Genomic DNA, 24,647 nt, shown 5'->3' with positions numbered 1-24,647 from the left:
AACTGTAGAGGTTAAATTACAATATTCCTTAGCTAAATTTGGCAAAATTAGGTGTGATCCCCAAAAGTCTTCCACCAACACTCAGTTTCCTCACCATTACACTTCCTCTATTTAGAAACAATAATGAAGTATTTCTTAATAGAGTTGTAAAACATGCAGTCCATTATTACTGTTGATCACTTACATGTGCTAATAGTATTCTGTAAGTTCTTAGATGTATTTGTTACCATTTCTGATCTTTGTATACAACTTTGCTTACTAATTGTAACTCAATGCCACTGAGTTCTGGTCAATGCTTGAAAATTGTGTCTGATCTCTTTGGCAGGTAATTTTTATGATGAGTCTGAACTCCTAAAATCATTGGAAATGCTGCAGATTTAGACTCAAATTGAGAATAATTAGGTATGTAAATATCCATGAACACTTCATTTAGAAGATAGTTTCAGTGTCTTCCTTTTCAGACAAGGGTAAAAGAAAAATAGAGGTAGCTTGGAAAAATGCAATAAAAAGGTACCATTAAGTAAAATTATAGGTAGGCCTTTATGTAATTATCTTGTTGAAAATTATAGGGTTTCTCTGTCTTGTGTGAAGAAATTTTACCAGAAGTGTTTCTTCAACTTTTCTTTAGTAGTACCTTAACAGTTATACAGTAAAATTGTGATCCAGAAATAGGGTAATTATGAAGAAACATAAGTCTAAGAAAATCTGCACTCACGTGAGGCATTTGGCAAGTGAGACAAAAATAATCATTTATAAGATATAAAAGCCCCAAAGTGCTCTTTCATCTGTTGCCCTGAATTTAAAAATGGAAACTCTAAACTCTCCATCAGGTTGGTTTTCTAATTTAATATCAACTTTTCTAGAGCCCAGTAAAGCCAAACAAACATACTATGGCACTTATACTTTTTTCTATCTGAAATATTTTAAACTATTGACTTTGTTAGATAAGTGGGCATGTAACATTTATAAAACAATCTTTAGAGCATTTTCTGGTAAAATAGTGACTTTATAAAAGATCCACTTATCTAGTTTCTGTAAGCATGTATCAGAGTAACAAAAACCAATCTTTTTGTAACCCCATCATTACTAAATGCATCTTTGCATTTGTGTGGTTATTATTATGTGCCCTTGAGTTTATTCCATTGAGTCAATTCCAACTCTTAGAGACCACACGTACAAAAGTTCCAGACACTACCTGGTCTCACGTCATCCTCACCATTTCATCGTGAGCCCATTGTTGCAGACTCTGCATTAATCCATAGCACTGAGGTTATATTAATTTTTCCTAAACCTCTGATGCACCAAGCATGATGTTCTCTTCATGGGAGAAGTCTCTCCTGATACATACTCAGTGTGCATGAGGCAAAGTGTCACCATCCGCAATTCTAAGAAGCATAGTGGCTGTTCTTGGTCCAAGGAAGATTAGTTAGTTCTCTGGTAGCTCTTTTTATAGACAATATTCTCCACCAACACCATCATTCAGAGACAGCAATTCTTCTTTGTTCTTTCTTACTTTTTGTCAGACTTTTGCACAAATTAGATGATTAAAATGCCAAGGCTTCAGTTGCACCTTGATCCTCAGGGTGACATGTTTGTTTCTCAGTAACATTTTAAATAAGTTTTTCTAGCATATTTACGCGTTGTGATTCACCATTTTATTTCTTGATGCATCTTCCCTGGTCATTGATTGGGCACCTTGCATTTGTACTGGATAAGTATATGTGATGTGCAATAAAAGGAAAACATTGGACCAAGACCTTTGCTATCTAAAAGTATTGAAAAAGTCGTAGACATGACCCAGGGTTTTGCCGTGAGCACTTCAAATTGTATTACAAATCCTTTGACCTCCTGCCACCTCTTTTGGTGGCTTCCCACGTTCATCACAAAGCATCATCATGCACATCATCTCATGCCTGTAGAAAATGACATTAGTTCCCAATTGACAAAATTTGTTACTTTGGTGTTGACATGACTAAACTTCAGTCAGCTTTCTCATTTTCCCAAGAGCCCCTGAAATGTGGCTTGTCCCATTTGTGGGGTAGATGTAAAATAAAGTTCATGTTCTTTTTCAGTACATCCTGAGAATTCAATACACACAGAACAAAACCGTTTCCCGTCACACCATGTCAATCATGCTCTCTTCCCCCTGTTAGTTCAATTCCCCCTGAGGTTTCTACTAGCCTTGCTGATCCATCCCTGTTCAAGAAAAGTCCATTTCTCTTTGTTTGGGCACGGCTTGCAGGTCTTTCGATTATAGCTGTCTCCCTCTTGCAGTATTCCTTCTGAATAGTCAGTACTTATCTGATTATGGATTTGTTTTTGACAAGGATAAACATATGGCTGAGTTTCCACCAATCAAATGAACGGACTCTACTCAAACAGTGAAATTTCGGTAGAAAAGTACTGCTAGAATAAAGACGCACATCCAACTTCCTGAACAGATTTGGTGGCTGTAACCCCCTGTGGAAGGCACAGAAAGTGGCAGATACTGATTCGTCGTGGTGTTGTAAGATGGCACTCTTTACTAGTGCCCTAGGATTATTTTCATACCACTTCCTGGAAGTTCAGCCTAGAATAGTTTCTGCCAACTGTGAATTGATTCTGTGAGTTTTTAAAATCTCTTATTAAATTATTCCATTTAGAATTTATTGGAGTGAATTCTGTGCATGCAGTTATGAGCCCGTTCCATTGTGCTCTCCAAAGAAAATACAACCTATTGTCATTAGTTTGATTCTAGCTCTTAGTAATAAGCCTATAGGATAACACACAACTGCTCCATATGGCTTCCAAGACTGTAATATTAATAGCTATACTTTTGAGCCACTTTTTTTGAAAACCATTTTATTGAGAGCTAATAGAGATATCAAATCATTCTATATTACAATCACATCAGGCGATACTGTATAATTATTATAACAATCAGTTTTAGAACCTCCTCTTTCTTCTTGAACTCCTTGATATCTGCTCCTCTATCCCCCTACCCTCCCTGTCTACACCCATCAGTAAACTTTATTTCACTTGCTGTATCTACAGATTCATGAATCCTGGGTTTTATATACTTAAAAACAGAAAAAAAATATATAACAAAAATCTAAGTGTGCTATCCCAATGACAAAATATATGTGGGATAAACCCCAATATGAAAAACAAACAAACATAACAGAAAATATTGAAAACCAATCACGTCCAATGTGTATCAGGAAGATGATCAACTGGAAAGGTTTTACCGTAAAAGTCAGGTTTGTCAACTTCATCTGTCTGATATTTGTTAAATGGTTTATTTCCATTTCTCCATTATTTATAAAGGGAAATTATCTGTGTTAGTCAGGGGTGACTAGAGAAACAAATTAATAAACACTCATATATGTCTAAGAAAGAGTTTTATAGAGAAGAGACATTAAATATTGAGAAAACATCCTAGCCCAGTCCATATCAAGTCCATAAGTCCAATGTGAGTCCATATGTCTGATATCAATCTATAAAGTCCTCTTCAAACTCACAAAACACATACAATGACACCGAATGTAGGATCATCACAGGCCAGTGGGTGGAAAGTCTTGTGCACCCAGTGGTGATGTAAGCATCTCAGCGCTGGCATGGGTCTCCCCGTGGCTCCTGTAGGTCGAGGGCTCTGCCTACACCAGCGTAGCTCCATCTGGATATTTGTCAATGTCTCCCTGTGTGTGTGTGTGTGTGTGTGTGTGTGTATCTATCTGGCCTGCAGTGAGCTATTTACCTTCATGGTGCATCCAAATGGGGTCATCAAACTGCGACCTGATTCACAGGCTAGACTCCACCCCTTTACAAGTTGACACCAGGTTATGTAACTACCACATTACCCAAGGCTTATTTCCTGTGTCAATCTTACAGATGTATCTTCAGCACCCACTCTCTTCAATAGCCTTCTTCAAACCAGAATATCACAAATCAAACTGAGGCATTCAGAATCTCACAATTCCCCCTCCTTTGGCTTCAGATTATATGATTTATAATCCTTCGGTCACCAATGTTAGTGCGCTTCTTCATGTTGAAACACTATCTTAAAGTTTTCAGCAAAGTGATTAACTTTTGCTCCTTTATATATAGAATATACAGGACAGAAAAAAAATGAAAAGGAGACTAAATAAGCTTTAAAATGTTTGACTCAAACTCCCAGGCCAGATTTCAACGTGATTAGATCAAAGTGAAATGCTATTAGTAATTAAACTCAAGAAACCCTGCCATGGAGTCATTTCTGACTCATAGCAAACCTAGAAGACAGAGGAAAATTGTAGTTGTGGATTTCTGAGACTATAATTCTTCATAGAAAGAGAAAACTCTGTCTTTCTCCCATGGAAAAGATTTAATAGTTAAGGAAATAAATGAAGTCCCTGGATGTATACTTGAAACTCCATTTTGATCAATATAAATACCTCTAATTTGTTCTAGCAACTCCACAGAAACAATGACTTAATGCCTGGAGATATTGATTTTTTTATTCTGTTGACTAATTATAAGGGAGCTTTAACAAAGAAACTTATTTTTTTTCACTTCTTTCCTTCAACAATATCATAAATATGAAGGAATATATTTCTTTTACCTTCCTCCTGCCCAAATGTATACTTATTTTTATATTGAAAATTGTAGAAACTAAACTTCAAATATTTCCAGAGGTAGTATATGATAAAGAACCAATAAAGTTGTAGAAAAATGCTCTCCTGAAAGCCTTAGTGAAAACAAGTCTCCAGGAACTGACAATAGCGATTGAAATGTTTCAAAAAGCACAGGCATCACTGAGAACACTCATTAGTGTATGATAAAAAAAAAAAAGACAACTACCTGACCAACTGGAAGAGATACATATTTATGGTCATGTCAAAGAAAGGTGACCCAACATAACTGGAAATTATGGGAAAATATCATTAACATCTATGACAGTTACATAATCTACTGTCAACTTGAGTGAAGGGGTGGAATCTAACCTGTCAATCAGGTCACAGTCAAGGCAGCCTCTGAGTGGGCATGGACTTCTCAGGATTCCGGAAACTCCTGTCTTCCTCCCTGGGGGCAGGACACACACTCTCCCTGCTACACATTCCTGTTGACAGGCCAACATGCAGCTTCACTGATAGAGCTGGAGCCCTGGAGCTGGAAGAGCCATGGGGAGATTTGGGAAGCCATGAGAAGCTTCCACTGTCACTGGATCCACAAGACTTTCCACCCACTGGCCTGTGCTCTTGCTATACTTGGTGACATTGTATGTGTTGCAGGAATCTGTAAAGGAATTTAAAGACTGGTATCTGATATGGGCTAATATCAGACTTATGGACTTGTTTTGGGCGGCACTGGGATGTTTTCTCAATATACAATCACTCTTTATATAAACCTCTTTCTCATACACATATGAGTGTCTATTAATTTGTTTCTCTAGTCAAAGGAGAATAACACAATATCACATGCAAGTAAACATTCACTTAAAGTTATTTTAAAAATGTTGCAAGAGTAAATTAATTGAAAGGGAGCTGATAGAAATTCAAGCTGGATACAGAAGAGAACTTGGAACCTACGATACAATTGATGACATCTAATGTATCTTGCATAAAAGTAGAGAGTACCGAAAGGTGTGCTACTGATTATGAAAAATAATATAGCTAAGCAAATCATGCTAAACTATGGATAATTTGGGGAAGTATGAAAATTATAGAACTTTCATTGTGCTATGCAGAACACATACATAGATCAATAGGTAGTAACAAGAGCAGAAAGAGGGGATCTGTATGGTTTAACACCATTATAGGTATGTGTCAGGATTGTATTCTATCACCATACTTATTCAATCTGTATATTTTGCAAATAATCCAAGAAATTGGACACTATGAAGAAGGATATGGCATTAGGATTTGAATAAGGCTTACTAACAACCAGGATTAAGCAGATGACTTATCTTGTTTACTGAAACCCAAGAGAACTTGAAGCACCAACTGATAAAGATAAAAAAGGTGCAGCCTTGTTTCTTTGTTTTGGGTCTTCTGATGCCTGTTCCCCGGTCCCAGCAACACATCATGATCACACAGGCTGGTGTGCTTCTACCATGTGGGCTTGTTACTCCTCTTCTAGATGGCTGCTTGTTTAATTTTAATCCTCTAAGACCCCAGATACTATATCTTCTGATAGCTGGGCACCATCCACTTTCTTCACCACATTTGTTTATGTACCCATTGTGTCTTCAGTGACTACGCCGGTAGGGTGAGAAAAACTCACATTGTTGGAACGAGGGTGAGTCAGGGCAGAGACCCAAAGCCCATCTATAGACAATGGGACAACCCCTCAGAGAGGGCTCACAGGGAAGGGATGAGTCAACCAGGGGCAGTAAGGCACCAATGAAACACACAATATTCTTCTGGTTCCTCGAAGGAGGCTTGCTCACCACCACCATCACCCCACCTATCATGACCCCAGTATTGCATTTCACTGCAGGTTAGGCTGGAACATGTGCACAGGTAGAGATAAGAGCTCACAATACACAGAATCCAGGAACAGGAGTGGGAGTAGTGATACCAGAAGTGTATGGAGAAGGTGAAGAGAAGAGGGGAGGAATACAGTGATGAACACATAATCATACATACACACCCCTCCAGGGGGATGAGCAACAGAAACTGTGGGGAAAGGGAGACAGCTGTTCAGGTAAGATATGAAAATAATGATAATTTATAATTTATCAAGGTATCATGAGGGTGGGGCAGCTTATACCAAGGGCTCAACAGAAAGTAAATTTCTATAAAATAATGATGGCAACATATGTACAAATATGCTTGATACAATTGACATATGGATTGTGGTAAGAAATGTAAGAGTCCCTAATACAATGATGTGTTAACAAAAAAATTTTTAATTTCAGCTTTCAGTATATATTACGATTCAAGTTAAAAAATGCAATTTTCACAGCTTGATCAATATATACCATCATAATGAACAAAACAGATTGAAATTGTCAAGAAGTTTATTTTTTACTTTCTTCCACAATCAACACTCATGAAAGCAGCAATCAGACAAGAAATCACTTGTGTTATTGCTTTGAGCTTGTTAAGAGAATTCTTTTTGCCAATGTATTTATTTATTTTTATATGAATCATTTTATTAGGGGCTTATACAACTCTTATCACAATCCATACATACATCAATTGTGTAAAGCACATCTGTACATTCATTGCCCTCATCGTTCTCAAAACATTTACTCTCCACCTAAGCCCCTGGCATCAGCTCCTCATTTTTCCCCTCCCTTCCTGTTCTCCCCTCCCTCATGAAACCTTCATAATTTATAAATTATCATTTTGTCATATCTTGCCCTGTCCAATGTCTCCCTTCACCCACTGTTCTGTTGTCCGTCCCCCAGGGAGGAGGTTATATGTAGATCCTTGTAATAGGTTCCCCCTTTCCAACCCACCCTCCCTCTACCCTCCCAGTATTGCCACTCACACCTCTGGTCCTGAAGGGATCATCTGCCCTGGATTCCCTGCGTTTCCAGTTCCTATCTATACCAGTGTATACCCTCTGGTCTAGACAGATTTGTAAAATGGGATTATGATAGTGGGGGAGGAGGAAGCATGTAGGAACTAGAGGAAAGTTGTATGTTTCATCGTTGCTGCATCGTCCCCTGACTGGCTTGTCTCCTCCAGCGACCCTTCTGTCAGGGGATGTCCAGTGGCCTACACATGAGCTTTGGGTCTCCACTCTGAACTCCACCCTCTTATTCACTATGATATGAATTTATGTTCCGATGATGCCTGATCCCTTCCACACCTTGTGGTCACACAGGCTGGTGTGCATCTTCTATGTGGGCTTTGTTGCTTCTGAGCTAGATGGCTGCTTGTTTACCTTCAAGCCTTTAAGACCCCAGATGCTATATCTTTTGATAGCCAGGCACCATCAGCTTTCTTGACCACATTTGCTTACGCACCCATTTGTCTTCAGCAATTTTGTCAGAGAGGTGAGCACACAATGATATGATCTTTTTGTTCTTTGATGTCTGATAATTGATCCCTTCGGCACCTCATGATCATGCAGGCTGGTGTTCTTCTTCCATGTGGGTTTTGTTACTTCTGAGCTAGATGGCTGCTTGTTTACCTTCAAACCTTTAAGACCCCAGATGCTGTATCTTTTGATAGCTGGACACCATCAGCATTTTTCACCAAAATTGCTTATTTACCAGCTTTGTCTTCAGCGGTTGTGTTGGGAAGGTGAGCATCATATACTGACAATTTAATAGAAGAAAGTATTCTTGCATTGAGGGAGTAGGGAACCAGTGGAAAGGTTTGGGGGGAATGGCCCCAATCGCAACTACTACGTGGACACCTGCCCCTCACTCCAGAAAAATTTGTTTCAAAGGACAGCACTGAATCCACAGTTCTGGGAGATGGACATATCTGATCAGAGCACACAGGAGCAGATGAAAGGGAGAGGAGGAGAGAGTGGAGGTCATCCTGTCCCACCAGGCCTGGAGGAAGATGTTCCTGATTAGAGCAGCCAGTCCACAGAGAGGATCACATGGCTGGCCCCACTATGAGACATGTTATCCCTCACTGACCCATAGGCCTACAGGGGAAAACACCAGAGACACAGTGTAGGAATTGCACCCGATATGATCCCGCCACTCCGAGGCAAAACACTAAGGGAGTGCAATAGAACAGCAAGGGAACGGGGCATCGAGGACCCCAGGGAATGCTGAAGAAGGACTTTGACGCCAGGGTGTGGTGCCCCAACAGACTGGACTGGAAAACACTCCTAAAGGTCAACAAAGTCCTTGAACTAACTATAAGCTTTTCTTTCTTGTGTTTTGTTTTCTTGGTTTTTTTTGGTCATTTTTTTGTTGTATATTGTTGTTTGGTTTTGCTTTGTCTTTTTCATGTGAATGTTATTATCTCTGCAGGTCTGTGTAAATAAAATAGACTGGATGAACAATCTGGAGAAGAAAAAAAACTAGTTCTAGGGGGGCATGAGAAAGGGAGAAGTAGGGGGAAAGGTAGTGGTGTTAACAAACCCAAGGACAACGAAAAAACATGTGATCCAAATCAGTGGTGAGGAGGGTGTAGGTGGCCTGGTATGGTGTGAGCAAGGGTAATGTAACAAGAGGAATTACTGAAACTCAAATGAAGATTGAGCATGAAAGTGGAACAAGAGGAAAGTCAACGGAAATAGAGGAAAGAGCTAGGAGGCAAAGGTCATTTATAGAGGTCCAAATAAAGGCATATACATATGTAAATATATTTATATATATGAGCATAGGGAAATAGATCTAAGTGCATATATTTATAGGCTTAATATTTAGGTAGCAGAAGGACATTGGGCCTCCACTCAAGAGAAAATATTTTACTTTGTGGACTAAGCTTCAGTGGACCCCCAATCCGAGTATGTTTAATTGTTTTATGTGCATGTGGGAACTGGTTCATGAATAAGAAAGACTCCAAAAACATTCGTGCATTTGAATTATGGTGTAGTCAAGAATATTGACAGCACCATGGGCTACCAGAGGCACAAACAAATCATTCTTGGAAGCAGTACAACCAGAATGCTGTTTTGAAAACAAGATGGCAAGACTTAGTGTCACATCCTTTGGCCATGTTAACAGTAGAGAGCTGGGCCGGTAGAAAGACATCATGCCTGGTAAAGTAGAAGAGCAGCCCAAAACAAGAAGACCTTCAACAATATGGACTGATGCAGTGGCAAGAATAATAAGCTTAATCATAACAACATAATTATGAGTACAATGCAAGACCAGGTAATATTTCCTTCTCTGTGTATAGGAGTTGTTATGAGTTGGAACCTATTTGAACACACCTAGCAACCAGAATACCAAATACGATTCAAATATCCAATTAATCTAACTAATTCACTTTTTACTATGACAGGTGTATTCATTTTCATTAATTCCATTAATTCTATACCTTTTGTCGCTTCCTTCATATCATAATTCGTAGAGAACATGAACACTCTCATAACGTAGCCTTCTCTTCACATCTCTATGCAACCATTCAGAGAATCTACTGCTTCCATTATGAGTGTCTCCTGTTACCACAAGTACCTCCCTCCTTGCATGACCAAGGCTCCATGCCCCATGGTTTCATGAGTACTTAGCTCCATGCCATCGTCATGATCTCTCATGGTTTTGCTACGGGTTCCTTCATAGCAGCGCAAAACCACGGCCCCAGCTTTACCAAAGTTCCTCACTTTCTTTTGCCTCTTGAGCTACTGAATATTTGGCTCCATTCTGAGTCATTTTCTCAAATGAATCATGATAAAATACATGATTCCTTCAAAGTTAGAGAATTGTGTTCATAAGGATACATGAATAAGACCTGACGCACAAGGGCAGACAGTGAAATCAGGACACATGGAAAACTGGTCCCGAGGAAAAAATCTTCAGGGGTCACCTGTGCCCCTTCTAAAAAACTGTGTGGCTTCTGACCTCTTTCTTTTTATATGCTAATTTAAATGTAACATATGTCTATGTCTTCATAAGAGGAATTGCATTGGTGTATAAAGAATTCTGGAAATACTTTTCTTTGGTAAAATGGTCAGTAGTCTTCATACAATCTTTTTAGAAAAATTCACACCAGAAGTAGTATCCTCAACTTTAAAAATAGAATATCTTTTCTTTGAATGTACATCTCGGCGGAGACTGACCAGATGGGCCTTTCCTTTTAGTGTAGTTATTCATATATCTCTTACCAGCCACCAGGACTTTCATTTAGAAAAATATATATATGTTATTATATAAGAAAATACCTGAATGATCAGTAGAAAATAATCAGAAGAAAGGCAGTCCCTGTTTTCAAGTTTCAATAAGTCAGTGTCAACTTGTCACAATCCTATGTACAACACAAGGAAATAGTGATCTCTCTTCTGCCAGCTTCACCGTTGTTGGCTTGGGCCCACTGCTGCAGTTGTGTGAATCCCTCTCATCTTCTCTCTCTTTTTTCCTGCCCTTCTACACTATCAAGCATGATGCCCTTTTCCAAAGGCTGGTCTCTCCTGATAACATGTCCTAAGTATGTAAGACAAAGTCTCACCATCCTCTCTTCTAAGGTATATTCTGGCTGTACTTCTAAGACAGACCTGTTTATTTTTTAGTGCATCATAGTTCTGTCATTATTTCTGTCCCGTGCCATAATTCATATTTGTAGATTCTTTTTCAGTCTTTCTCATTCATGGTCAGGCTTTCATATTCATATACAGTCATTTAAAAATACCATGCCCCAATGCACTGTCTTTTGATCTCTTTACTACAATTCAATGAGCAGAGTTTGTTGATTCACACCAGGTGAAATTCTTGACGACGCCAATAGTTTCTCAGTGCACGATGATGTTACCTATTGGCCCGGCTGTGAGAGATTTTGGTTCTTTACATCAGTTTCAGTCTATAGTGACACCTACCTTACTGATTTTGAACAGGGCCGTATGTCCAAGCACAATGGAATGTCCTGAAATTCCTGTTCTTCGGGAAATGGCCACAGATTATACACATAGTCAAAAGCCTTTTCATAGTAAATACAGCAAATCAATATCCTTCTGGGGTTCTATACTTTTAACAAAATCTGTCTATGTTGGCAATGACAACCCATGTGCTATATCTTCCTTGGAGCTGTGTTGCTGGAGAAGAATCCTCAAAGTGCATGGACAGCTGAAGGGCAAACAGATGTGTTTGCAAGAGGGAAGACCAGAGTGCTCCCTGGAGTCAAGGATGGCAAGGTCTTGTCTTCATACTTCGAACATATTGTCAGGAGAGGCCAGTCCATGGAGAAGGACATCATGTTTGGGAAAGTGGAGGGGTGGTGAAAAAGAGGAAAGCCCTCAATAAGATGGCTCAGTGGCTGCATCCGTGGCCTCAGCCATAGGAATGACTGTGAGACTGGCACAGGACCGGGCGCTGTTTAGTTCTGTTATGCGTGGGTTACTATCGATTGGAGCCACCTGGATGGCACCTAAACACCACCAGGAGGTATCTTCTTTTGAATCCAACTTGAACTTCTGATATGTGTCTTAATGCAAATGAAAATACTGAAAGCTCTACTCTCACAGGCTACATTCCATTCTAGTTACCATGGTCACTTCTACTCTGAGATAATAGCTCCACTCCTGTTGTATTTCTCTGACCTGTGAGGCCCATCCTCTCTGGCACTGTCTTTGTCAGTTTTCTGCTTCCCTTCATTAGATCTTCCTTATCTAACACTCTGTCCAAAGTAGCCATAACGTTTTCAGTGACTACTTCCCCTCAATGGGTTTCCAGTCCTTCTACTTGGTGGGTATTTAGTCTGTAACCTGTTCAAATGACAAGGGGCGACCCTGCTGGCATTTGAAATACCAATGACAAAACTTCCAGCATCCCAGCCACACTCAACCCAAATTAATGATAGTGTCAATAGAACGACCATATGCCCCATGGAAATATGTATAATGTTCCCAATAAAATGATAAAAATTGTCTCTATATTGGACCCGGGAGAAAAATAAACCATATGGCTAGATTCGGAGTTTACAGTCTTAGGTCTAATCTAAAAATAATTAGTTCTTATGACATGGCTCTCTTAGATACATGGCTCTTCCTGTACTTGTGGAAAACATGAGTATTATATCAAAGTGTGGTGAAGAAATCAGATGGGATCTAACTAGGCTGTTAGAACAAAAAAGTCTGGAGACTATGGATGATAATGCCTGACCTAGACCCATGTGTGGGGTCCCCACAAGGATTAAGCGTCAGTGCATCTCCTCTGCCCGTAATCCAGGAGTGTGACCAGTCTTGACATCAGACCGAGTGCAGAGGAAAGTAGACTTACAGAGCTCTAAGTGTGTTACTGTTTAACACCTCATTGTTCTCGACTTTGAAGCATTTAAAATTTGTTCTAGCTTTTAATATTTTCTGATTTATTTTCCTATTGGTGTTTTCCTGTTTTATTTTGTTATGTTGTTGGATATTCTTTGTGTTGTTTCAGTTTTCTATATTTAAGATCCAGATAGAGAAATCTGTAGAGACAGCAGCTGGCTTAATAGCTTCTTAGGGTTGTGGGAGAGGAGGTTGGGGACAAGTGGAGGGAGCTAATAATGTTCAACATAAAAAAGAAGAAAATATTTTAAAATGGATTTTGTTGATAATTGCACAGCTCTTTTTAATTATTTAAAACATTGAATTTTATGACATGTGTATTATGTCAATAAAACTGTTTAAAAGGATAAAAATCCAGAAGGGTATCAGGGAGGAGATGAGCCAGTCAGGGTGCGATGTAGCAATGAGGAAAAAGACAACTTTCCTCTAGTTCCTAAATGCTTCCAACCCCCACCACCCACCATGTACACTGATACAGATAGAAAATGGAAACACAGAGAATTCAGCACATATGATTCCTTCAGGACCAGTGGTGTGAATGGCAATACTGGGAGGGGAGTGGGAGGGTGGGTTGGAAGGGGCAACCAGTTACAAGGATCTGCATGTGACCTCCTCCCTGGGGGATGGACAACAGAAAAGTGGATGAAGGGAGATATCGGACAGTGCAAGATATGACAAAATAATTTATAAATTATCAAAGGTTTATGAGGAGAGTGGGGAGAGAGGGGAAAATGAGAACCTGATGCCAGGGGCATACATGGAGAGCAAATGTTTTGAGAATGATGAGGGCAATGAATGTACAAATGTGCTTTACACAATTGACATACGTATGGACTGTGATAAGAGTTGTATGAGCCCCTAATTAAAAAAATAAATTAAGATAGATACAATGTAAAATGGCATTTCACCAAATAATATATAATTTTACACATATAAATAATGTCAATGTCAGTAATAATTAGTGATGTACCACTAGGTATCTATTAAGATGATTCTAAAATGTGTTTCTAGCCATAAGGTTTTCAGTGGCTAATTCCTCTGAGCTAGGCTGCCTCTTCCTGTTTCGTTGTTCTGAGTCTGGAAGCTGTGCTAAATCCTGTTCACCTTGGGTGACCCTGCTGACATTTGAAATACCAGTGACACAGCTTCCAGTAGCCCAGCAACACAATGCCACCAGTGTGACAAACTGAAAGACAAATGGTGGCAGGAGAGACTAGTTCCTAGAAAAAGACACTGCAATTGGCAAAATAGAAGCACAGAGAAGAGGAAGATTAAAGAAAATTATTGAAACAGTGGCTGCAATAATGTCATATAAATGAGAAACCATTCAATAAATTAAAATAATCCTTAGATACTAATACTACCTGAAATGATGAGTGATTTTTACTATTTTATGTTTGGCTATTTTGAATATTCATTATTAATATTCTGCAGCCTATAGTTCTATTGTGGATAGTGTCAAGTTGCAATAGGCAGCAGAATATTAATAATGAATATTACATGTTCTAAGGATTAGCTTCAATTACCAATTAGTGACTAATTTGCTGATGTGATAATATATACATGAATATATATAATATAAGCAGTAGTATAGGTAAAACAGTAATTTAACACATGATTGCTAACTTAGGATACTATTTCAACATATGTTAAGAATTCAATGAGGTAACATTAAGTTCAACCGATGGCAATGTGTTTGAATTTTTTTCTTTTGTTTTCTGCCAAAATTCTTATTGAGAGCCTCTGAACATGCAGAAAGCTAAGTGAACTCTAAGCCATGAGAAACAGTATTGTTCTCAGTCTCTGCATCTTACTCAATATCCAGGACATGGAGTGACAAAATTTAAAATATGGGTAATGAATCAAGTTAGACATTGTAACTGTAAATTCAAAATCAAATGAAATTATGAAAGGAAAAATACACAAACCTATAATTAGCTCACCATAAAATAATGAGATGAATAACTTGAGGCTGATAACAGCACTATGCAGAATTCTTTCAGTCCAAAATTATTTTGGTTAGTTAATTGAAAAGATAAATCATTCTCTATTTAAGAACATACAATGATTTCTTCTTCTCACAAGGAAAAATAACAAATTATATATATATATATATATATATATATATATATATATATATATATATATATATATATATATATATATATATATATATATTTCACAACCATGACAATAAAGGCTCTCTGACATGGAATCATTTTTCAGGGACTAAAATTATAATTGATTTTTTAAAAATCCACCAGGCACAATGAAAATAAAATCCTACAAGGCAATGATCATGATGAATGGGGATGGATATGCCTTCGTTTCGATCTGTATTTGAAGTAATGGAGATGAAGATAGACATTTCTCTTTCGGATATTTTCTAGCTTTATATTTTTCTTTCACCTCTTGGTTATACTGATTCTATGTGTTCAAGGAGTAAATGTGTATTCATATTTTCATGTGAAGAAATGTGACTTTTTTGTTGTCATTTTTACATTCCATGTAGCAACCTGTACTTAGAATACAAAGAGGTGGAAAATGGGAAAACAGTAAAGCCATGATACATGTCAATACCTCACACACAGAGATGAAAAGTAACATAACTGTCATTGAACAATTCTTGTATAAAACTCATTGACTGGAAGAACACATTTGATGGGACTTGTGGGATATATAAACAAAGCATTTAAAAGGATGTGAATTTATATTGGATCGTTTGGAAGAAGAGGTGAAGTAATAGGTCCTTGCAATAGATTAGGTACTGGCAGGAAGCCAGGGCAGTGTTATCATTGGACATCTTAAAAAACCTTAATGTAAATGTAGGAAACATCATATCAATCATCTTGTTTACAGTCCTGGTTCTTGCCCCAAGCCACTTGTAGTAAATAAGGATTAGGGTGAGGAATGGCATTTGGCCACTCTTCCTGAATGGAGTTGGATCAGGAATGTGATTGTAAAAAATGACTTTGCTCTAGGTATTTCAGAAAGAAGGTGGCTGTGCATGGAGTAGCTGATGGGGAGTTCACTTTGTGACCAGTGACCATTCCACACTCTTCTTCCCAGTCTTACTATGAAAGCACACCTGCTCCTTCATGTTCTTAAGTAGAAGAACTTAGTTCTCCCCTGACCTGTATTCCCCCAATTGGTGAATTGTATTGCCCTCCATATAAACCCCTTGGTTTTGTTTAACAAAGTGAACATTCCTTACCTCTTGTTAAAGAGGGGTGTGGTCTGATACTGATCATTTATGAAATTGTTTATGTTCAACAAGAGACACCAAGGCCCCATGGCAGGAGGCGTTACCTAATTGCAGAAGTGCTTTGGAGTAGCCAGCCCTCCCTGATGCTCTGAATTAAGATAGGCTCCAGGGAAGTGAGGATCCTTTGCATGTTTTTTGTTTTTTTCATGGCACAATATTGCTTCCTAGGTTCCTACTTGTATTTGTTAGGAAATGAAGGTAGATTGTCTCTTTCCCAGGCTTTTCCTTCTGCCCTCCCTCAGAACAATAGCCAAGGTTGACAGCTATCATTTATTTACAATCTTGACCTTAGGGTCAGCCACCAAAGAAAACCTTTCAGATTTCAGATCATCTCAAATGATCTGATCTATTTAGAACCTGTCACCATCATTGTATTATTCCAGCAATTGAAATTCAATGCGATAAAAGTATCACACACAGGAGCCATGCCTTCAGGGAACTGGGGAGAAGGAAAGAATGATGCTTCGGCAAATAAGAGCAGATGGTTTTACAGTGTTTGGAGGACTGCAGACAGAGAAAAGGAAGGTAAAAACATAAGAAAGCTTGAAGGTTTTTTCATCTATTTATGCAAAGACCCCACCCGTTGATTTTAACCATTTAAATGCTACTGAGCATCCAAATGCACCTTCATCTTCCCTCTCTCTTTTTTCAAGGGGTCGAAGTGTTGCTGCTGTCACAGCTCTCAATTGTGCAATTCAGTGACATTAATCATAGGTAAAGAGACAAATGAGCAGTACATGGAGGTGCTAGTCTGGGTTGACTAGAGAAACAAATCCAGAGACACACATATGTGTGTAAAAGAGAGTTTCATATCCTACAGTAGTTGTATATTAAGAAAACATTCCCCCCACATGGAAGAAGCACACCAGCCTGTGTGATCACTAGGTGCCAAAGGGATCAGATATCAGACATCAAAGAACAAAAAATCATATAATTGTGTGCTCACCTTCCTGATATGATCACTGAAGACAAATGTGTGCATAAGCAAATGTGGTCAAGAAAGCTGATGGTGCCCAGCTATCAAAAGATATAGCATCTTGGGTCTTAAAAGTTTGAAGGTAAACAAGCAGCCATCTAGCTCAGAAACAACAAAGCCCACATGGAAGAAGCACACCATCCTGTGCGATCATGAGGTGTCGAAGGGATCAGGTATAAGGCAACATCAGAACAAAAAAATCATACAATTGTGAACAAGGGGGAGTGCAGAGTGGAGACCCAAAGCCTATCTGTAGGCAACTGTACATACCCTGACAGAAAGGTCGCCTGGAGGAGACTAGCCAATAAGGGTGCAGTGTAGCAACGATGAAACATACAACTTTCCTCTAGTTCCTAAATGCTCCCTCTCCACCCACTATCATGATCACAATTCTACCTTTCAAATCTGGCTAGACCAGAGGATATACACTGGTACAGATAGGAACTGGAAACAGGGAATCCAGGATGGATGATCCCTTCAGGACCAGTGATGAGAGTGGCTATATCCAGAGGGTGAAGGGAGGGTGGGGTAGAGAAGGGGAACTGATTACAAGGATCTAATAAAATCTCCTCCCTGGGGGACGGACAAGAAAAAAGTGTATGAAGGGATACATCAGACAGTGTAAGATATGGCAAAGTAATAATTTATAGGTTATCAAGGATTCATGATGGAGTAGAGGAATGGGATAGAGGCGGGAAAATGAGGAACAGATGCCATGGGCTTAAGTGGAGAGCAGATATTTTGAGAATAATGAGGGCAACAAATATACAAATGCGTTTTATACAATTTATGTATGTATGAATTATGATGAGTTGTATCAGCCACCAATAAAATGATTTAAAAAAAGAAAAAAGAAAACATCCCAGCCCAGTCCAGATTAAGTCTATAAGTTCAATATTCATCCATATGTCCGATACAAGTCCATACAATTTTTCTACAGACTCATGCAACACATGCAATGATGCCCAAAGCAGGAAAATCACAGACCAGTGAGTGAAAAGTCTTGTGGAACATCACAGCAGTGGCGTGGCTCTCCATGGGGCTCCTGCAGCTCCTGGGCTCTAGCTGTCATCAGCCTGGCTCCATGTGACTTGTCGTTGGGAATGTTAAGCAGAGAGAGAGTGTGTGTCCTGCCTCCAGAGAGGAAGGCAGGAGTTCCCAGAATCCCCAAGAGAATGCTATGCCCACACAGAGGCATCATTGGCTATGATCTGATAGACAGGCTAGACTCCACCCCTTGGCTCAAGTTGACAGGAGATTATGTAACTGCCACAGTGGGATATTATTGCTTTTAGTTTATTGCTTTTGAAGTTTCATGATTTTAGTATGAATTTATGCTGCCCTCAAAATAACTTTGAATAAAACAGTCATTAAAAAATCGTGTTTGAAATGTCATTGTTGTTAGGCACCATCAAGACCTGGTGGTCCTATGTATAACAGTAAGAAACCCTGCGGACTCCGGCATCATCTTTAGAAAGTAGGAATCAGAATATAGAAAAATGCATTCATCTATGCCAGTTTGCACAAATATGATGGAAAACAGCAGATAAAGATGCCCTGGAAGGGAGGGGTCTACTACCTCCACCTTTTTCATTGCAACAGTGCACTGTGTACTTCCTTCCTTTCTTACCTAGGGAACATTTGAGGTGTGTCAGGAATGTGTGATTTCCCCCCAGAAATATGTACTTGCCCTCCATAATTCACACTTTATTAGTGACACATATAATCACTGTGTGCTCACCTCCCTGATAGGATCACTGAAGGCAAATGGGTGCATAAGCAAATGTGGCAAAGAAAGCTGCTGGTGCCGGCTATCAAAAGATATAGTGTCTGGGGTCTCAAAGGTTTGAAGGTAAGCAAGCGGCATCTAGCTCAGAAGCAACAAAACCCAAAAGGAAGAAGCACATCAGCGGTGTGATCATGAGGTGTCGAAGGAATCTGGTATCAGGCATAATCAGAACAAAAAAATCTTACCATATGAATGAGGGAGAGAGTGCAGAGTGCAGAGAAACGTGTAATCTATACCCAGCCATAGAATCCATATCTATGGATACGGAGGTAACACTTAGCCAATAACCCAAAAAAATACAATTTAATTCACTCTTTACCATTTCCTGCATCTGAATTTCTAAGTGTTTCCGTTGCCTGAGACTCCTCTGGTCATAGTCTGAACTCTCATGCATTGCGCACTTAGAGGTATAGGCTCATGTTCATCTATTTGATTCAGCTGTGGGCTGAATCGTGCTTTTCCCTTTTGTTAAACAAATCAATAGTGGCTTGGATGCAGCACACTGATTGTCTGGTTCACCTATTGTCAGTGACCTACATTTCAGATGGTTGGAATCTCTACCCATTTGAAAACTGCCATGCATTTTTCAGTACAGATGAAACAAACAAATAGACTCAGGGATATGACAGACAATAGTTTCCTTTCACTTAAAAGGATGCATTCTTTTCCCATTATCTCCTATTGGATTTCTTTTCCAGGCATATTTACTTTAATTTCTCTATTGATGACAGCTACCACAACCTGCTTGCCTATAATCCTCTAATTCTTTGTGAGATTCTATTTCTGGAAGTGTTGCCTAGGAATTTCTCAGATTGGTGCTGATAACAGTTATGAAGTTAGGTCACAAGAACTTCAAGTTAAGATCAACTTGATTCCCTCCAACCTTATGCAATATTTCTCTTGCACATATTTTATTCTGGCTGGTACCAGGCCTCATTTAGCATAGTCAGGTGTATAGTTCTTTTGGCCATACCCCAATTAATTGTCAACTTGAACTCAGAAGTCAGTTTTGTTTATTTCTGGATCACATGAACTGTCTAGACACTGCCTGGCATTTGAACAGAGACAACAAAGTTTGATGTATGAATCTGAGTTTGTCATATATATATATATATATATATATATATATATATATATATATGTGTGTGTGTGTGTGTGTGTGTGTGTGTGTGTACATATGTATATAATGAGATAAGGTTCGTATCATCCTCTGGTCTTTGCCATCCCTCTGTGCCCTATGAAGCATGGGAAATAATCAGAATTTCTTTCCTAAGCTTCAGTTGGAAACATTTACTGAGATCTGATCTCACAAATGAAGGGCCACTATGTCTTATGATTTTGAGCAAAACAGTTTGTATCTTGCCTACCATGAGATTTAACTTGGATCAGAAGATTTCATGACATTCTCTTTAAAATGTAAAACAGCAAGGAACTCCTTAAGTTTGAAATCAGTTCATGTCTTAAAATAGATGTGCATAGAAGTTGCAGTTTCTATTCATTTTATATTTGTTCAATTTAGCTCAAGAGAGGTTGGGGTGAACCAGAAACTAGCTCTATTTCACTGTTTGTCTGTTTGTTTCAGGATCATTTGGCCTGGTATGGGCCATATGGAGTCCTGGTGAAGTAGTGAGTTACATATTGTGCTGCTAACCACAGTGTTAGCAGTTCAAGCCAACCAGCTGCTCCTCCAGACAAAGATGAGGCTTTCTGCTTCCGTAAAGATTTATAACTTTAGAAACCCACACGGCTCCAACCCATAATGATCTTATACACAAGAGAGCGATACACTGCACGGTCCTGTGCCATCCTCACAATGGTTTCTATACCTGAGCTCATCAAAGCAGCAACTGCTGAAATCCATCTCCTCGAGGCCCTTCCTCTTTGTTGGGACCCCCTCCAGTCCACCACACAGGGTATCCTGCTCCAGGGACTGGCCTCTCTGACAGCATGTCCAAAGTATGTAAGACCAAGTCTTGCCATCCTTGCTTCTAAGGAGTACTTTCACCTTCCTTCTTCCAATACTAATCAGTTTGTCCTTTAAAATTTTTTTTAAACTATTATTTTTTGGGGGCTCTTACAGCTCTTATTACAGTCCATTCATATATTCATTGTGTCAAAGACATCTGTACATACATTGTCATCATCTTTTCCAAAACATTTTCTACTTGAGCCCTAGGCATCAGTTCATTACCCTCCTCCCTCCCCCATGTCCCCTTGATAATTTACATATATTTTAAATTGTTTTAATAATAAAAAACCAAAACCCAAAGAGACAGTTCTATTCCATCCGCAGGGTTGTCATGCATCATAATTGATTCCATGGCCATGAGGCTGTTTTATTTATTTATTTCTATGAGGCCTATGATATCGTGGATTGGTATAGGCTCTTATGTGTGAACAGCAGGGATGAAGTTCCAGTTAAACCAGAAGGGCTTCAGAAGAAAGGTCTGGAAATCTACATTTGAAACAAGCCATTGTAAACCCACAGTAGCACAGCGCTGCTTGTGGTTGCTGAAAGAACCAACAAATCCATATTGGAAAAAGTACAACCAGAATGCTCCTTAGAGGCAAGGATGTGTCAGACTTCATCTCACATACTTTGGACTTGTTGTCAGGAGTGACCAGTCCCTGGAGAAGGGCATCATCCACGGTAAAGTGGAGAGGCAGCAAGAAAGAGGAAGGCCTTTCATCGGATGTATTGACACAGTGTCTGCAAGAGTGGGCTCAAACATAGAACAATGGTGCGGATGGTGCAGGACCACGCAGTGCTTCCTCTGTTGAACATAGGGTGGCAATGAGTCAGAACTGACTTGTTGGCACCTAACAACAACCATTTTGTTGAAATCTACTTGATGGCAATCATTTTTCTTTATGGGTTAAGTACAAGAGTATTTAAATGGGAGGATTGAGCTCCGGCATGACAAAATAACTGACCAATATAAAAGTGAGAGATAAAAATCCAAAGCAACTTGTTTTAAAAGGTCTTCCTGCCAAGAAATTTTCCTTCTTGGTTTACATGGGTGTTTCTTCGATCCTGTTTTGACGCATCAACCATATTTCTTTTCAAGAAGAAGGCTCTCATTGTCACAGTGCCTGGGTACCTCCAGATTGCTCACAGGTGAGTGCTTCCAGAGGAGCTGCATTGAGAAGGACACTGCCTTAGAGAGGTGGATGCCAGCTTGGGGGGGCAGCCTGAATTCAAAGACTCATAGAAGGTACTATTTCTCTGCTCGGTTGAGAGAAGGCTTTTTAGATCCATCAACGTCCTCTCTCACGCATGCTCTTCACCAGCCCAAACCACAAGGCTCACCCTTTGCTCTTGAGTAAAACTCGTGTATGAAACTTTCTGAGTCTCAGCATCCCCAAGGAGTGGTAAGCTGTGTTCTACCTTCACCCAGGTGTATCTCATTGACATAAAAATCTAACCATCACACAGGTAAAACTTCCCTACTTGTAGAAGGAGGGACACTGATAGTCGTGACAAGTGATTGTGGAACAAACATTCAGCTTTCACTGGTTGCAATGCCTGTGATCGTGCATCTTCTGGCGTGTGCTTTACATCGGGTATTTGATGACTTTGGAAGAGATGGTGATTCATCTATCATAAGATGGCTGTATTTGACAGTCATCAATGCCATGAAGAAAGCTAGCCAAAGACTGAATGAATCTGAATACAGCTAATATAAACACAAGCAAACAAACCAACACATTTAATGCCATTTAGTCGAATCTGACTCTCCGTGAACCTATAGTGACCCCATGGGATATAGTAGAATGTCCCAAATGGATTTCTGAGTTTGTACAATTTCATCACAGGTGTAGAAAAATTTAGCTTTGTCTTGTGCAGTGGCCAATAATTTTGAATTGCTGACTTTATGTTTGGTAGACAAAAAAACATAACCCAGAAAACCACCGTGACAGCCTATAAGGAGATTTCAACTAGAGCAGATGGGTTGAGTCTTATTTCGGAAAATGAAAGAGCTCCGGAGGTGCTTGAATCTTTAACCTGGACACGGTTGTTCTGGGTCCCAATTGTGAAGAGCAAGAACCTGATGCTTGGATTGGGGGCATCTGGATTGCTGTCATTACTACCTTGAGCAGATGTGTCTGAAGCCCCTGGCTCTGCAGAATTAACCCACTCTTCTCTGTGAATGCCTCTTCATTTTTGCCAGTGTATGATAGAAGTTTCTTTTCTGTTAACCCACATGAACCTAGTTACAACTTGATGTGTTTTGTGTCCTCCATAATTTGTGTTGTGAATCGTAACTCCTTTACCTATGATTCAACCATTCTTTTGTTACTTTGGGTCGTATTGGGTGGCACAATTATAATCGCATTTGAGATCACATTTCGCCTCCCTTGCTGGTCAGCCAACCAGTGTTGTGTTAGTGCATAAAAGTCATCTTCACTTGGTAACGACCCTATGTACAACAGAACGACTCATAGTGACTCTATGTACAACATCCACCCTGTGCAACACCCTCCTACTCTTGCTATGTTTAAGCCCGTTGTTGAAGCCACTTCTCAAAACTAATACGCAGGCTCAGGTAAGGACTAGTGGACTTTGGGGCCTCAAAGGAGAGGAAAGGTGGTGTCCATTGAGGACTTCAGAACCTGGCAACACGTTCCACCAGGAGCTGGAAGAGCATGTGTGGGCCAGGATCCGCAGGTCGAGCACCATCACGAGGGCTCCACTACAAGATTAGATAAGGAAGACATGTTAAAGAGGATTAAACGTATTGGTAGTAGGAGATGTGGTATTCCCTGAGGGCAACGTGGATGAAAGGATCCAGAAACATGAAACTTCTCCAGAAAGTTCAAGGAAACTGGAAATAAAACTTGACTGAATTTTTCACAAACCACTTAGAGCTCTTTCATAGGATAATTCAATGATAGTACTTATTCATAAGTTGCAAAGGGGAACCCAATAATCATCGTAAGAAACTAAATAGAAAATAACATCTCAGAATCATGTTCCCAAAGCACTCCATTGATGCTAATTGCAGAGGATAATACTCAAAGGAAGAAAAATATATAAGCAGACAAAACAAGCACTGCTCAATCTATCCTCATGAAAAATAGAACAAGAGAGTAGGAGGCAGAGGACTTCCACCCCAAGGAAACACCCTGTTGGCTTGAACAGCAGCTTGACCTCAGCTGGTTCTCAAATATGGAACCCAGTGAGGGGAGGAGAATCGGATCAAAATGAAGGAATAAAACGCTAACAATTCTTTCAGCCCTATCCCTAAATCACTAACATTTTCTCAGGAAACAATACACTAGGGAAATGAGGGTACTGGACTATTTTGAAGACTGTTAAAAAATGATCTAAATTGATAGGTAGGCACTTCAAGCATACTCAGGTTATCTCCTAAAGTGCCTTTGGAATGAATGATTTGACTGAGGTGAGGCTTGTAAGATGGGGAGACATATGACTTATATCTATAACAAGCTCAATTTATGTTAACTATTTTAGACATAAAAATGAAGGTGATTTTTGGAAGGGGGGCACGTCGGCTCTATGAGAATAAGGTTCCACTACAGGCCTCCAAGCTGACAAACTATGGTGACTTCCATGTTGCTCTATGACTATTTTTAATACCAAGAGAGCCACCCAGCATTGTTAGGTTTCAGAGGAGTTTTGAGACTAAAGGAGATTATTAAGAAGACTTAGAAATTTAATCCCAAAAATTAGCCAAGGGACATCACATGCTTTCCAAAGGAGGGAAACATGTTGTTGTTAGGCGCCATAGAGTCAGCTC

Source organism: Tenrec ecaudatus, chromosome 2, assembly GCF_050624435.1.
Source record: "Tenrec ecaudatus isolate mTenEca1 chromosome 2, mTenEca1.hap1, whole genome shotgun sequence".
NCBI lineage: Eukaryota > Metazoa > Chordata > Mammalia > Afrosoricida > Tenrecidae > Tenrec > Tenrec ecaudatus.
Note: the sequence above shows the minus strand (reverse complement) of the source record.